Below are 12,630 nucleotides of genomic sequence, written 5' to 3'. Positions count from 1 at the left end.
TGTCTGCTCAGTTCAGCCCATAATTTGTCCAAACTTACATGGCGCATCAAAATACATCCGGTCCTGATGTTTTGCCTTAAACCCCACAGCTGGATCGTTGTGGAGAGCATCTGTTGTTGCAGATCGAATCCCTGAGCCACAAAGCAAGGCTAAAGTTTCAGAAGTTGACCTTCATGGCACTCTCAATCCCTTAATTGGTGGCTTAGAGGTGTAACAGTGGCCATAAGGCACTTTAGTCCAACCTTGAAATGTTTTTGGAAAGAAACTTATTAAAATCACAAACGGAGGCAAATATCTGAAATATCAAAGATCCTATCAAAATTGGGTCTTTTGTTTCCTTTTTTGCAGCATTTATTTATTTATTTTACACAGAAATAAGGTATCCTTCTGAAAGTGCAGAATAGAAGAAAAGCTTATTTACTGATAAAAAAAAATGTTTACATCAAAAGTTCATATTAAAAAGTAAAACTTGTAGAGTGAATTGACATTGATTAATTCCTGGAAGATAGACCTAGTTGTGTCCAATGATCTGCCAGTTAAATGTCACACTGCAGCCTGCTGTGAGTTTCTTCTCTTTCATTAAACCTAATGAGATCCTGGTGAGACAAGTTGCGCTCTGTGCTGTAACCCTGGAAAGGTGTGTGGATGTTATGCAGAGAGAAATACAAAGAAATGATCCACCTGAGTTTTTTTTTTTCTGTTATAGAAGAGTGATTAGTGATCTGGACTTTTTAATTGTCATTCATGAATCAAACAACAGGTTGAGGTGCTAACTTTAACTTGTGTGTATGCTTTTCCCTGACTTTAATTTGGTTACCTTAAGCTATATGAGAGAACGCAAGTGCCCATGTCAATCGGACCACCCACTGGTCCTATTGCTCGGTCAGCTGACAAATGCAAAGAGCAGGTCATTTCTGATAGATGCTGCTGCAGGAAACCACTGTGATAAATTACAGCGAGTGACATTTACTTTCTACTTTCCTCTCCTTCATTGATTCTGCAGAGAGTCTTAAGAGACTCTTAATAGTTATTATGTTTCAAAAGAAGCCATGTAATATATTCAGCACTGTGTGAAAAATAAAAAAAACTAAATGTCTGGAGGTTGCTTTATGCTCCGTGCTATGCTGAGTTTACATGTAAAAACATTCTAAATTTGAGTAACAGATACAGAACATGTTCAGTATGTCACACTAAAGTCCTCTTTTAGTGTAAACTGTGCTTTGGTTCGTTAAGATTAAGATTCCCTTCTCTGCAACAAACAGTCTAGATGGGTGTGACGAGAAACAAAAGATGAATATGTGCATTAATACCTCATGCTTTTTGCAAAGTCTGGTGAAAGATCTGTGATACTGAGCCTGCTCCTTTTCCAAAGACCCTGGAAATATTTTTTCCCCAGAAAAAGAAAACCATGGCTGTTTTTAATCGTTTACGAGGGATAGCAACAGAAAGGACCACATGACCTTCTGTTCTCGCGAGTGCCGTTTCCGTAGCCGAGGCCATAGCTGGGCCGGGCTGACCGCACTGAATCAGGACCATAACCCACATCGTGATCAGTGTGAGCCCAACGTTATGCTGAATATTTCCAAAACATTGCAGCCATGCTTACGTTTTCACCAAACTTTGTTTGCGACAGTGGGGAGGTAATGTAAGAATGTTGTTTAGCTAACGCATCATATCTGCCAATGGTGTTAAAGTGAAAGGCAGATACACAATAGTGTCAGGGGTATATAAGAGCAATCTCAATGGCAATAATAAGTGGGATAAAGAATTTACAGCCCATGAACCAATAACCTAGGATAGTCAACATTACTTGGAAAAAGCCTTTAAAGGATCAATAAGCAAAATTTAATTACTAGGTGGGGCTTAACTAGCCTCGTGAGACCATCCTGATCTCGCGAGCTTTCAAGGTTTCACTCGCAGATCAGTCTGGCTACTTTCCGTTAAAGAAAATTTGGAGCCGTTCACCAAACGAACGTCCAATCAGCGTTGGCTTTGAGGCGGGTTGAGGTGTGACGCAACGAGAAGCGCGACAGTTCAGTCTAAAGAACATGGCCGCTTCAGCCGATGAAACTAGCGTTAGCGTGGCTATCGAGCAAGTTTTATCGGAATTACAGAGTATTTCTTCACTGAAAGAAGAGCAAAACACTGCTCTGGAGGCTTTTCTCAGAGGAAAAGATGTTTTTGCTCTTCTCCCGACTGATTTCGGCAAGAGCTTGTGGTTGTGATTTCGTCGTCGCTGTTAGTACGTCATATGCTTCGTTGATCTGATTCGTTTATTTGGCCCGTCTATCACCAACATAGGCCAATCAGCTAACCAGTATTTTCACCCCTTCCCAAAATTACTTCAACGGAAGGTTTCCAGATGGATATGCGGAGCAAATCCATCTGGCGGAGTCAGGTTAGGGCTTAACCACTCTGTAGACCAAAACAAGATGCGTGACAAGCCACGCCTCTCTCTACCTCCGCTGCAGCTGCAACTCGGCAACCCCCCTTTCCACTCCCCTTCTCACCTGTCACTTTGTTTGCACATATTTGCAATGGATACACACACAGCAAAACAGCATCACCTTTCAGAGGAACATGTCCAGTGAAGAAGTAAGTAACTCATAACTTTTTCATGCTGTTAGTAAGAGAACGTTTTAATCCGCTGGACGTGCTCTCCGCCATTTTTCCTCCAGCGCTACACTTCCCTGATGGCGGCGTTTTATGGGCAGGGAGGGGCTACGCCCTGAGTGGCAGCCATTTACACGGACATACATGCACGGCTGGGCCGGCTTTGTAAACAAGGCACTGGAGAACAACATAGAGAGATGGTGTGTGATGTCATATCATATATAAAAAGATACCTTTAGTTCTTCACATCGCTATTTTTTCTGTTCTTTCTTTCTAAAATAATGAAATTTCAACTAAATTTCGGTTGGTTTTTGGAGGGGTCAGTTTATGTTAATGCAATCAGTGAAAGATGAATTAATTTCAATACTTTTTACATGCGCATTTATCAGGGGAGTCCAGAATTACGAGGGGTACCGTAATAGTCTAAGAGCAATACTTCAGTTAGAGGAAAAGTTTCTTCCAACAACACCCAGAAACAAAATGTCCTTTTTACAACCTTAACATTCCTCCCTATTTAGCTTTCTTTTAGCAAGGAGGGCGCGTGTCAGATGTCTCTTTTCTTCTTTTAGCTTGAATCTTTTCTTAATCTCTTCCTTTGGAGAGACGTTTCACTGCTCAGTGGTGAAGAGTGATCACCAAGCAGATGCTTTGTCCCTCGGTTGTGGCAGGTAACAATCTCCCCACCCACACAATAGAAATGGTTTCCATGGTATGCTAAGAACATACGCACACGCATTTAGCTGAAACTTATTGTAACCCTTTAAAGGGAAGGAAATAATGACGTCTATTCTAGTACCTATTGCGACTCCTTTGTCCTGTTGTTCTGTCCTGTTAAGAATGAAGACCCTTCATCGTCAGCCCTCCTTTGGGATTTTATTTATATGCTTAACTTTCTTGAGAGATTAGGATATTTTTCTCTGATTAAACCATCTGCTATCTTCACTGGGGCTGTTTGTGTAAAATGAAGACAAAAAGATGCATTAAACTTTTGTTAAATGCTATGGGTCTGTTGACCTTTTCCTTCCCACTTCCCTGAGTCCATGCTTCATTCGATTCAATAAGGCACGTTAATTTTCAAAGCAGCTCTTGGTTTAGAGATTTATTTCCTGGGGGTGCTGGAGGAGTAACACAGCTGGAAAGAGACGAGCAGCGGTGACATAAAAAAGGAAAGAAACAAACAAAAAACAGGTGGCTAAAATAACATGCTCCCTTCAGTGGCTCATTACGTAGGCTGGAATGGAAAATTATAATAATTTGTAGACTTACATGCTCCTGGATTCAGAAGGTGCAGAAGGCTAAGCGCCTTGTGCGATTTGGTTTATAAAAAATACTGAGATAGCCGCTGATCAGAGCCAGATGTCTTCACTGCTGTGGGTTGAAGGTTGGATTCAGGGTTGACACTAGATAGCAAACAGGAACAGACAAAAACAGCATGACTCTAACCTCAAAGGAGCATCTTTGTCCAAAAAAATAAAAAAATCTATTATCTGATTCCTGGTGGGCAGCATGTACAGGCCTGGTAGTGAAACCCTAGTTTCTTCTGTTATATCATTGGTTCTGGCTGCTTGTGTTGGACTGAAAGCTAAACAGACTCTCCCAGAGAGTTGGGATTCATATGAGGTTATCTTGTTGTGGGGAAAACAAACTTCAGAACAACAGTAGAAATAATAAAGACCCTTTCTTTTCCACATAAACAAAAACAAATGAATTAACGCTAACGCAGGAGGATAGGTGGGTGGGGGGGATTTGTTTGCAAGTTTGATCCTCCGATTCTCTGTGTCACTTTCATTTTTTTTTAATTTAAATAAAAAGCAAATCTGTTGAGAGATCTCCGTGATGCATTGACTTTTCCCCCACTTCTTTAGATTTAAATAACATAAACACATCCTCCACTTGGAGTCTAACTCTACAAACAAAATCATGAAACAATTGAAAATAGTGAGAAATGTTGGCACAAGTGCTCTGAATAATCTTGCCTAAAACCTTCTTCTGTACCTGCAATAGTTATGAGAACAGACATTTTGCAGCAAAGCATATATTTGGGGAAAAAATCAATAAACAGGAAAGCTTTTTTCCCCCCTAACATCATTGACTTGCAGCAAGAAGGTCCTGAGTTTAAATCCCGGCCAGGGTCTTTCTGCTACCTTTCACAATACAAGAATATCTAGGTTAGGTAAATAAGATTCCCGGCAGGTGAGAGTTTTCAACCTTCGTAAAGGACTTTGTGCTACACTGCAAATAATTTGGTTCTTACCAAGATAAAAAAAAACAAAACAATAACTTAGCTTTAGAAGTGTTAGATAACTTATCTTGTTTTAAGAGTAATTTTTTTTATTTTAAGAGTTCAACTTTACACGATAACCTTAAATCAAGAAATCTCCTCCTATGAAATAATCTTGCTGCCTGGACAGATATTTTCACTTGTTTTGAGTACATTTTCCCTTAGATTTAGCATTTTTTATCTTGGATTTTAGACACCCTCTTTTGCAGTATACGTTTGATTGTATAAAAATGTACCTACATGAAAGGTTTGTTTAGAGTAACTATGTGTTACTACATAGTTACTATATCTGTCCAGGGTGTGCTCCGCCTCTCGCCAATGATCTCTGAAAATTTAAATTAACCAGAACAAAATGGCCCATAAAAGTAGTGTATAAAAAGCAAATTAGTATCTAAAGCTAAGGACTTTTTATGTTGTATAAAGGTATAGTAGAAACATTTAAACTTTCCCCTTGATCTAATCCATCTCATGGCAGCTGGACCTTCTTATACATCTCTTTCCAATCGTACACAAGTCCTTTTCTCATTTTCTGTCTTTCATTCATTTTCTCCTTGTCTGAGGGGCATTCACAGTCACCCTGACTCCACTTTCAAGTGTCTCACAAGTGCAGACATAGATATCCTCTGGCAGACTGCTCTGTCAGGAGAGCGCCGAACCAAGTCACAAAGCCCAGAAGGTCCCATTCTGCAATAATGTTTCCATATGATTAATGTTAATTTTGTATTTGTGTGGGGTTTATGTTAATCGGGCATACATCTCTGCATAAATACACGGAGAACATTTCCATAGGCTTCACTCCTCTCACATTCTTAACTGAACGACAGCACAGTAATGAAATTACCTTAAGAAAGTGCTGTTGATTATTATTTCATAGAAATTGAACATATTTAAAAATGAAAGGTACATTATGCCATATAAAAATGAAACTCAGGAACATACAGCCTAATTTCACATGAGTTTTAATTAACTGATGTGCTGATATTCTTTAGTAATGCTTTCCACACTTTAATAATTAATATAATATATTTGCTTGTTAATATTTATTAAAAATTCCCCTGAAGTAAATACTACTATTTGTTGTGATTTTTTTATGATTTCTATTTCTTTAAAAATCATAATAAGAAACAAATATCACTAATTAAGGCCAAGTCAAACATGGATAATTATCGCAATGAAAAGAAAAAAAAGATTAAAATTTTTGCTGCTTGAAGCGCCTGTGAAATGTTTTTTCTATTAATACAGTCAGCAAGTTATTGATTCAGTGTTTAGAGCAGCACTAAACACTTTAATTAACCCTTTGGTTGGTTTTTGTTTTAGGTAGCTTTTTTCCAGATAAATAAACACCAATCCAGGTAAAAATTAAATGTCGCCTTTTCGACTGCACATTCACCGTCTTTTAGGTTTTTGTGACCGCAAAATCCTCAGGTATTGCGATAAAACCATGGATCCCATTTGGTACGACATTTCAGTGTATTTACCCAAAATAGTGCATGTGAATGAATTCAGAGCGTGCCCTTGGAATCTGAAAGGAGGAGAATACAGAATGAAAGCCCCCGGGGCTCCAGACAGACTGCCTAGTTCAAGATAAACAAAAGAGGGGAGCCGTGAAGAGTTTCTCTGGAGAGTCTGTCACGGAGATTTAAGGACAGTGACACCAAAGGAGGCATGAAATGTAAAAAAAAAAAAATCAAAGGAGTAAAATTTTACACATCAATGCAACATGCAATTGAAACCAGATATATACTTACACTCTATAAATAGATTTTAAACCCCTTTTCTTACACTCTGACAGTAAATCAGACTAAATTGGGCATGTTTTAGGTCTTTAAGGAAAGTATTTGGTGAAAGTTCCCTTTAAACTGCATGAGATTTTGTGTTTTTTTCCACAAGCTACTCAGAATAGTTTTCTTGAAATTTGGCCTTTGACCGCTTTGTAATCCAGTTAATCCAATGATGCATTTATAAAGTTGGTTGATCTTCTCTTTGCTCTGACTGCAGCACGCAGGTTTCAATACAAGCAAAGGCAGAGAGGGAAGTTTACAGCAACCGTGGTGGAATCAGTCCTAGGCTGGACAGTGGACATTCCTGCTTCTGCCTCCTGTTCGAGCCGATACAGGGAGGATGATATGGGCTGCCGCTTTTTGTCTGCTGGGTGACTGTTGTGGATATCCAACATCCAACCAAATACTAACTTTGCCACGGTCTCACACCAGCCCCTTCCCGCCTGCCTCAAGACGCTAACGGCAGAACAATTGGTTGCTTTCACGTAAATTTAAATGTAAATTTTAAAAAGTTGCTAGATTTGTTTCTAGTTGCTTTTTTGAAGAACAAAAGTTGCTAGATGGTTTAAAAAGTGCAACAGTGCTCGCTATGGAGGCACAAGACGGAGGGAGTTGTGTTTTTTTTTTAAGACGGAGCTGCTTTTATACCCCAAAGTGGCAGAGCTACCGACGTCACTCTCTCCAAAATACATCACATCAACCGAAACCAATGTTAATTCGAAAGTTAATGCAATGCCCCCGTTTAACCCTAGGAGGGCGCCACAATGATGACTTTAGACACAAAAGCAGGACTTCAACAAATATGCACTAATTTTTTCAAAAATAATGACCAGGATATGTAGACTATAAGACAACCATGTCAACAGTTTATTGGCAAAAAAAAGGAATGTTGATTTGGGGGTGAGTTACCCTTTAACTTCCAGGCTGATGTCTTAAGCAGTTGTTTTAATATTTCCACATAATGCTCTTTCTTTGTGATGCTACCTTTGTAACGTGCATCAGTCCCTCCTGAAGCATAACAACCTCATGATGCTGCCACCACCGTACTTCACACTGGGATTAGTCCCTGTTTTTCCTCCACATTTAGCGATGTAAAAAAAATAAACATTTCAAATTTTTCTGGAATTTAGCAAATAGAAATAATTTCAATATTTTAACTGGGCTAAATCAGGATGATTTAAGTTTCATTTGATTTCTTACCGTTAAAAAAAGGTTATGTTTCTTTTTGCATAGTGCATTCCAGCGTGTATGTAAACATCTGGTTGCATACCGTTGAAACCAGATGTTTGATTCAGGAAGCACCCTGCACAGATTGAGGCTGCCAGTCCACGGCACAGCCAACACAAGCGTGAAATAAAGCATCATGCATGCTCCAACTCACAGAGGAAGATGTTGGTTATAACAGGAGGACGAAAGAAAGCACGACCTTAAAAGAGAAAGGCATGGCACTTGGGTAATGCACACAACTGTGCATTACCCAACTCGGACTGGAGTTCGATTCTGATCTGAGGTCCTTTGCCACATGTCCTCACCCTCTTTCAAAACCCCCTTTCCTGTCTGTCTACTGTATGAAAAACGAGCCACTAGTGCTGTAAACCCCCCAGAAAAAGAGCAAAAAAAAAGACAAAGTCAGTATAGTAATTTCAGGATGAATCTATATTCATGTAGCAGACTGTCTTCCATCTTCTTTCGATTGATTCGTTAGCTTCACTGTATTCAAATGTGCACCAGAAAAAACTTTTCTCCCCCAAAAGTTTTTCTCGTAGATATCATCTAGAAGAAAATTAGGTGGAATTTCATCACCTTCACCGGCCGTGGCAGATGCAATTCCCATTTAGATGTAAAGGTATAGAGGAAAATTACATTTTTATTCAATGGGTGGTAGTCAAAGACACATTGAAAAACATCATTTTTAATTCATAAGCAGCCGGGCTATCTTTGAGCATAACAATGTTGAAAAGAGGAAGAGCTCCAGAGGGGAAAATAACCAGGGAACATAGAAACAGGGACAATCTTAGCTCTGGGTGACCTTGGAAGTTTCATCTAGGGAGCGTTCGTGTCGTAGAGTCAATTTTCTTCGTAAACCATAGTGTAAGGTTTAGTTAAAGAGGTAATTTGATTATTTTAAATTCTTCAACGTTCCCATAATTAATCAAAAAGTATATCCACTTAGTACTTTAGCTTTGAGGATTAGAGCTATGAGGACTTTTCAGAAATTACCCTAAAGTTTAGAAAAAAATAAGATTAGCCATGAATATCTTTCCAATGAAATGCGTGGATAACACCAAGATGAACTAAAAAAAAAAAAGCACTTGAGACACTGTGTTTATCTTATAGTAGAAGGAAATTGTGTTATTTTGCTTTATAGTTTTCTGTTCTATTTTTAAAAGCAATCTTTAAAGGCATATGTCTGTTTTCTGGATTGTTTTTTGATGAATTTTTTTTCCCACAGTGAAGCACTTCTCTGTGGAAGGTGCTATGTAAATTCACTTTACTTAGAGGATCTAAAAGAAAAGCCTAAAATGAAGAGCTACTAAAAGCTGCACTTTTTGGGGCACACTTGCTAATTTCAGTAACGAATCACTAATGAACCCTTTCACAACCATAAAATCGGAGCAAACTAGAAAATGTACTTACACGTTGTAAAAAACCTTTGCAACTTTTTTTCCCCCCTTTTGTTTCATCAAAAAAGGTCTAGAAAATTAGGTCTTGGATCTTAATTAGAAAACAAATGAAGATGAATGATCCCCAGACACCAATGGTATCGGTGTGACTTAGTTTGCAAGAAATATTTGCTGTCTTTTGAAAGCGAACGGTAACTTTGATGCAGAAGCACAAACAGGGAAATAAACCTGTCCTGTGGTCTGATAAAACTAAAGTTGAAGTGTGAAGGACATTTGGAGGAAAAAAAAGGAACGTAGCAAGTTTGAGTACACCATCCCACCTAAGAAGTACTGTAAGGGGACACCTCACAAAATAGGTGGCATCATGAGGAAAGAACATTAAATGGAAATATTAAAGCAACATCACAAGACATCACTCAGGAAATTTAAGCTTGGCCAAAATGGGCCTTCCAAATATGTCTAATTTTGCATAGCATCAAATTAGTTACAAACAATTCCCCCTTTTTAATTTTGTTGCCCTGATCTCAGTCCCATAGAAACTCTGAGGGCCGAGCTGAAAAGGTGTGAGAGCAAGGGGTGCTTCGAACGCCGAGAGAAGACCTTGTTCCAACTTTGTGAAAGTATTGGCTGAGGATAACTTGAGCAGAACAGCAAATCTATCACCAGTTGTCTGTGATATATAGGCTTTTGCATGCACTGAAGCTATGCACCGCAGACTGTATCACACATCAGTAAATTAGAATATCTTTGAAAAGTGAATTTCTGTCAGTAATTTCATTCAAAAACCTGAAACCTGCAAATTGTATACATTTAAAATCTTCAATGATGTTGATGTTCATACTGGCTCACTAAAGAGTGTACCCATGTACTGAACAGTACCTCCTCTGAATGCATTGGCAGGGCTTCTTTTGAATGACTTACCATCCATTCTTCCTCCTGAATCCCAGGACCTTGATTTCCAAATTAAATGACATGAAAAATGTACTTTTTGCTGGGAACTGAATTTTGGACCGCTTGGCAACAGTCCAGTTTCTTTTCTCCTCTGCCAACACACCTAATAACCAAGATGTTTTCTCTGGTTCAGGAGTAGCTTGCAGTCCATGTCCTGGATTCGTTGATGTGTGGCACCTCTTAAAGCACCAAATGCAACAATTGTCATCACCTTGTGACTCTTTTTACTCCAAACTCCTGAATGAGCTTTCCTTAAAAATATTCTTAGAGTTGTCACTTGTGCAATTTTTCTTTTTTTTTTTTACTGTGTGCATGGAAGCCAGCAGTTATCTCCATGATCTTATAGGCAACTGCATGGCCATAACAAAGCATTTCAAACCCTTGGTCCATTGGTCTCATGTAATATTCTAATTAGCACAACTTGAATTTTATTTATAAGCCTTAATCAATAAAAGTAAGAGAATTAACACTTAAAACATAGTGCTCATAGAGGTGGTTTTTGGATAAGGGTAACATAGCTGTCAAACGTAACAGAGAAATTAGTGGTTATAGTTGTTTTTCTTTGCAGAATGCTGTTTGTTGGGTAAGTGGTTGTGTATTTAGTTAAGTGTTGTTGCCACCACTGACTCTGAGTATAATGAATCCATATACTTCATACATTTGATTTATTGAATAGAATTTTTAAAATAAATTTCCCTTTCAATGACATTTACATTTATATGATGGTATGTACAGCAGGTGGTCGTGACAAAGGAACAAAGAGTACCAACTTGGTAAAAAAATATTTTTTTATGAAAAGCTCATCCCCTCAAACCTGGGAGTGACATCTCTTGCCTATTTCAAAATGCAACGGACAGAATGTTGACGGGGAGATAAAAGTCTGGAGCTCCAGTGGCCTTGTATCAATGGATTAATGCGATAACTTCTCAAGCAGTCATCTTCTGAGAAGCAGAACATTAATGAGACATCAAATCTCAAACCGATATCTATGTTTACAACAGCTGACAGCACCTCTAAAGTTAACGCAGATTTTTATTTATGAGCATGGTGACATCCTGAAATCAACAAAAGGCAGACATCTGATATGAATTAAATTATAGCACATGTAACATAAAGTTTAAAAGGTACAGAGTACTCCCTAATAGACAAAAAAACCAAGACATACATTTATTTTCAACCACATTCATGAAAAACACAGAGATCAGTAATATTGGACTGTACATTTTTAGGTTCAATGCCACCTAAAATTGCTGGGCCACAATTAGTACAGTACTACAACCTCATGTCTGGCAAAAAATGTCAAACTAAAAAGAGAGAACTTGTGAAACATAGCAACGAGATCCTCTAGTGCAGATGTGAAAAGCATTGAAAAGCAAATAAGAGTCAAGTAAACCAACACTTGTTTACAATTTACCAGAAAACGATCTAGGATCATTGTTCACATTGAGATTGATTTCTTTCTCAATTTTTGATTAAGGTTTTTTTTGCTGAATAGAAGAGAAATGTTGAAATTATGCTGCTTTCTGTATCTTTATTTACCAGAAGGTTTCTAAATACTCTTAGAGATGTCCAACTCTAGCAATCATTGCGACTAACAGAGCATATTTTTGCTCCGCATCCTTGAGATAGAAATGTGCAATATAGAAGTCTTGTGATTTCTGAGTGTTTGATTTAGAATCTGCTGGGTCAAATATTTCTATTTCTTTGAAAAACGGTATTTGACAAGGCCACTCCACCATTCTTGTTAAACCTTTGAAATATTCTCACAAGCAAGCGTCAGTCCAATTTGCCCTCTCGCTTAGTACGGCCGCCGGGCCACCATAGGGGTTCAGCGCCCTACAGTGTTCCTTTTCTGGAGAGATCGTGAGGATAAATTCACAACATTACGAGAATAAAGTCGGATTTTTATAATAACTTACAAAAAAGTGCAGGAAACACTAAATCTTTTTAGCACATCAACATCGAATCCCCTCTATAGGAACCCCTGCTTTAAATCTATTTGTTTAGAGTTGCCTTTGAATGTTAATGTTCAATTTAAACTGTTCTAGTTAACCAAACTTCTCGTCCATGATTCTACAGCAATATACTTTCCTCCATGTGTTGTCTTATGATATGTTCATGCACAGCCCTTTGAACCGTCTGCTTACTGAAATGTTCTAGACAAATAAACTTGCCTTGCCTTACTCCAAATTCCACTTTAAGCTAGGTGGAAATTTGTTGCCACCAGCATGGAGAAGCCAAATGGCTGCCTGAGAAGTTTTATTTTTGAAAAAGGGAAAATTATCAAAGGGTTTTTACCACATAGACAAGAGGTGCAGGAACTGGCAGACAGGAACAGACCGGAGCAGACAGGAACGGGACCAGGACAGGCATGGTGTAC

Source organism: Fundulus heteroclitus, chromosome 5 (assembly GCF_011125445.2).
Source record: "Fundulus heteroclitus isolate FHET01 chromosome 5, MU-UCD_Fhet_4.1, whole genome shotgun sequence".
Lineage (NCBI taxonomy): Eukaryota > Metazoa > Chordata > Actinopteri > Cyprinodontiformes > Fundulidae > Fundulus > Fundulus heteroclitus.
This window is presented reverse-complemented; position numbering follows the sequence as displayed.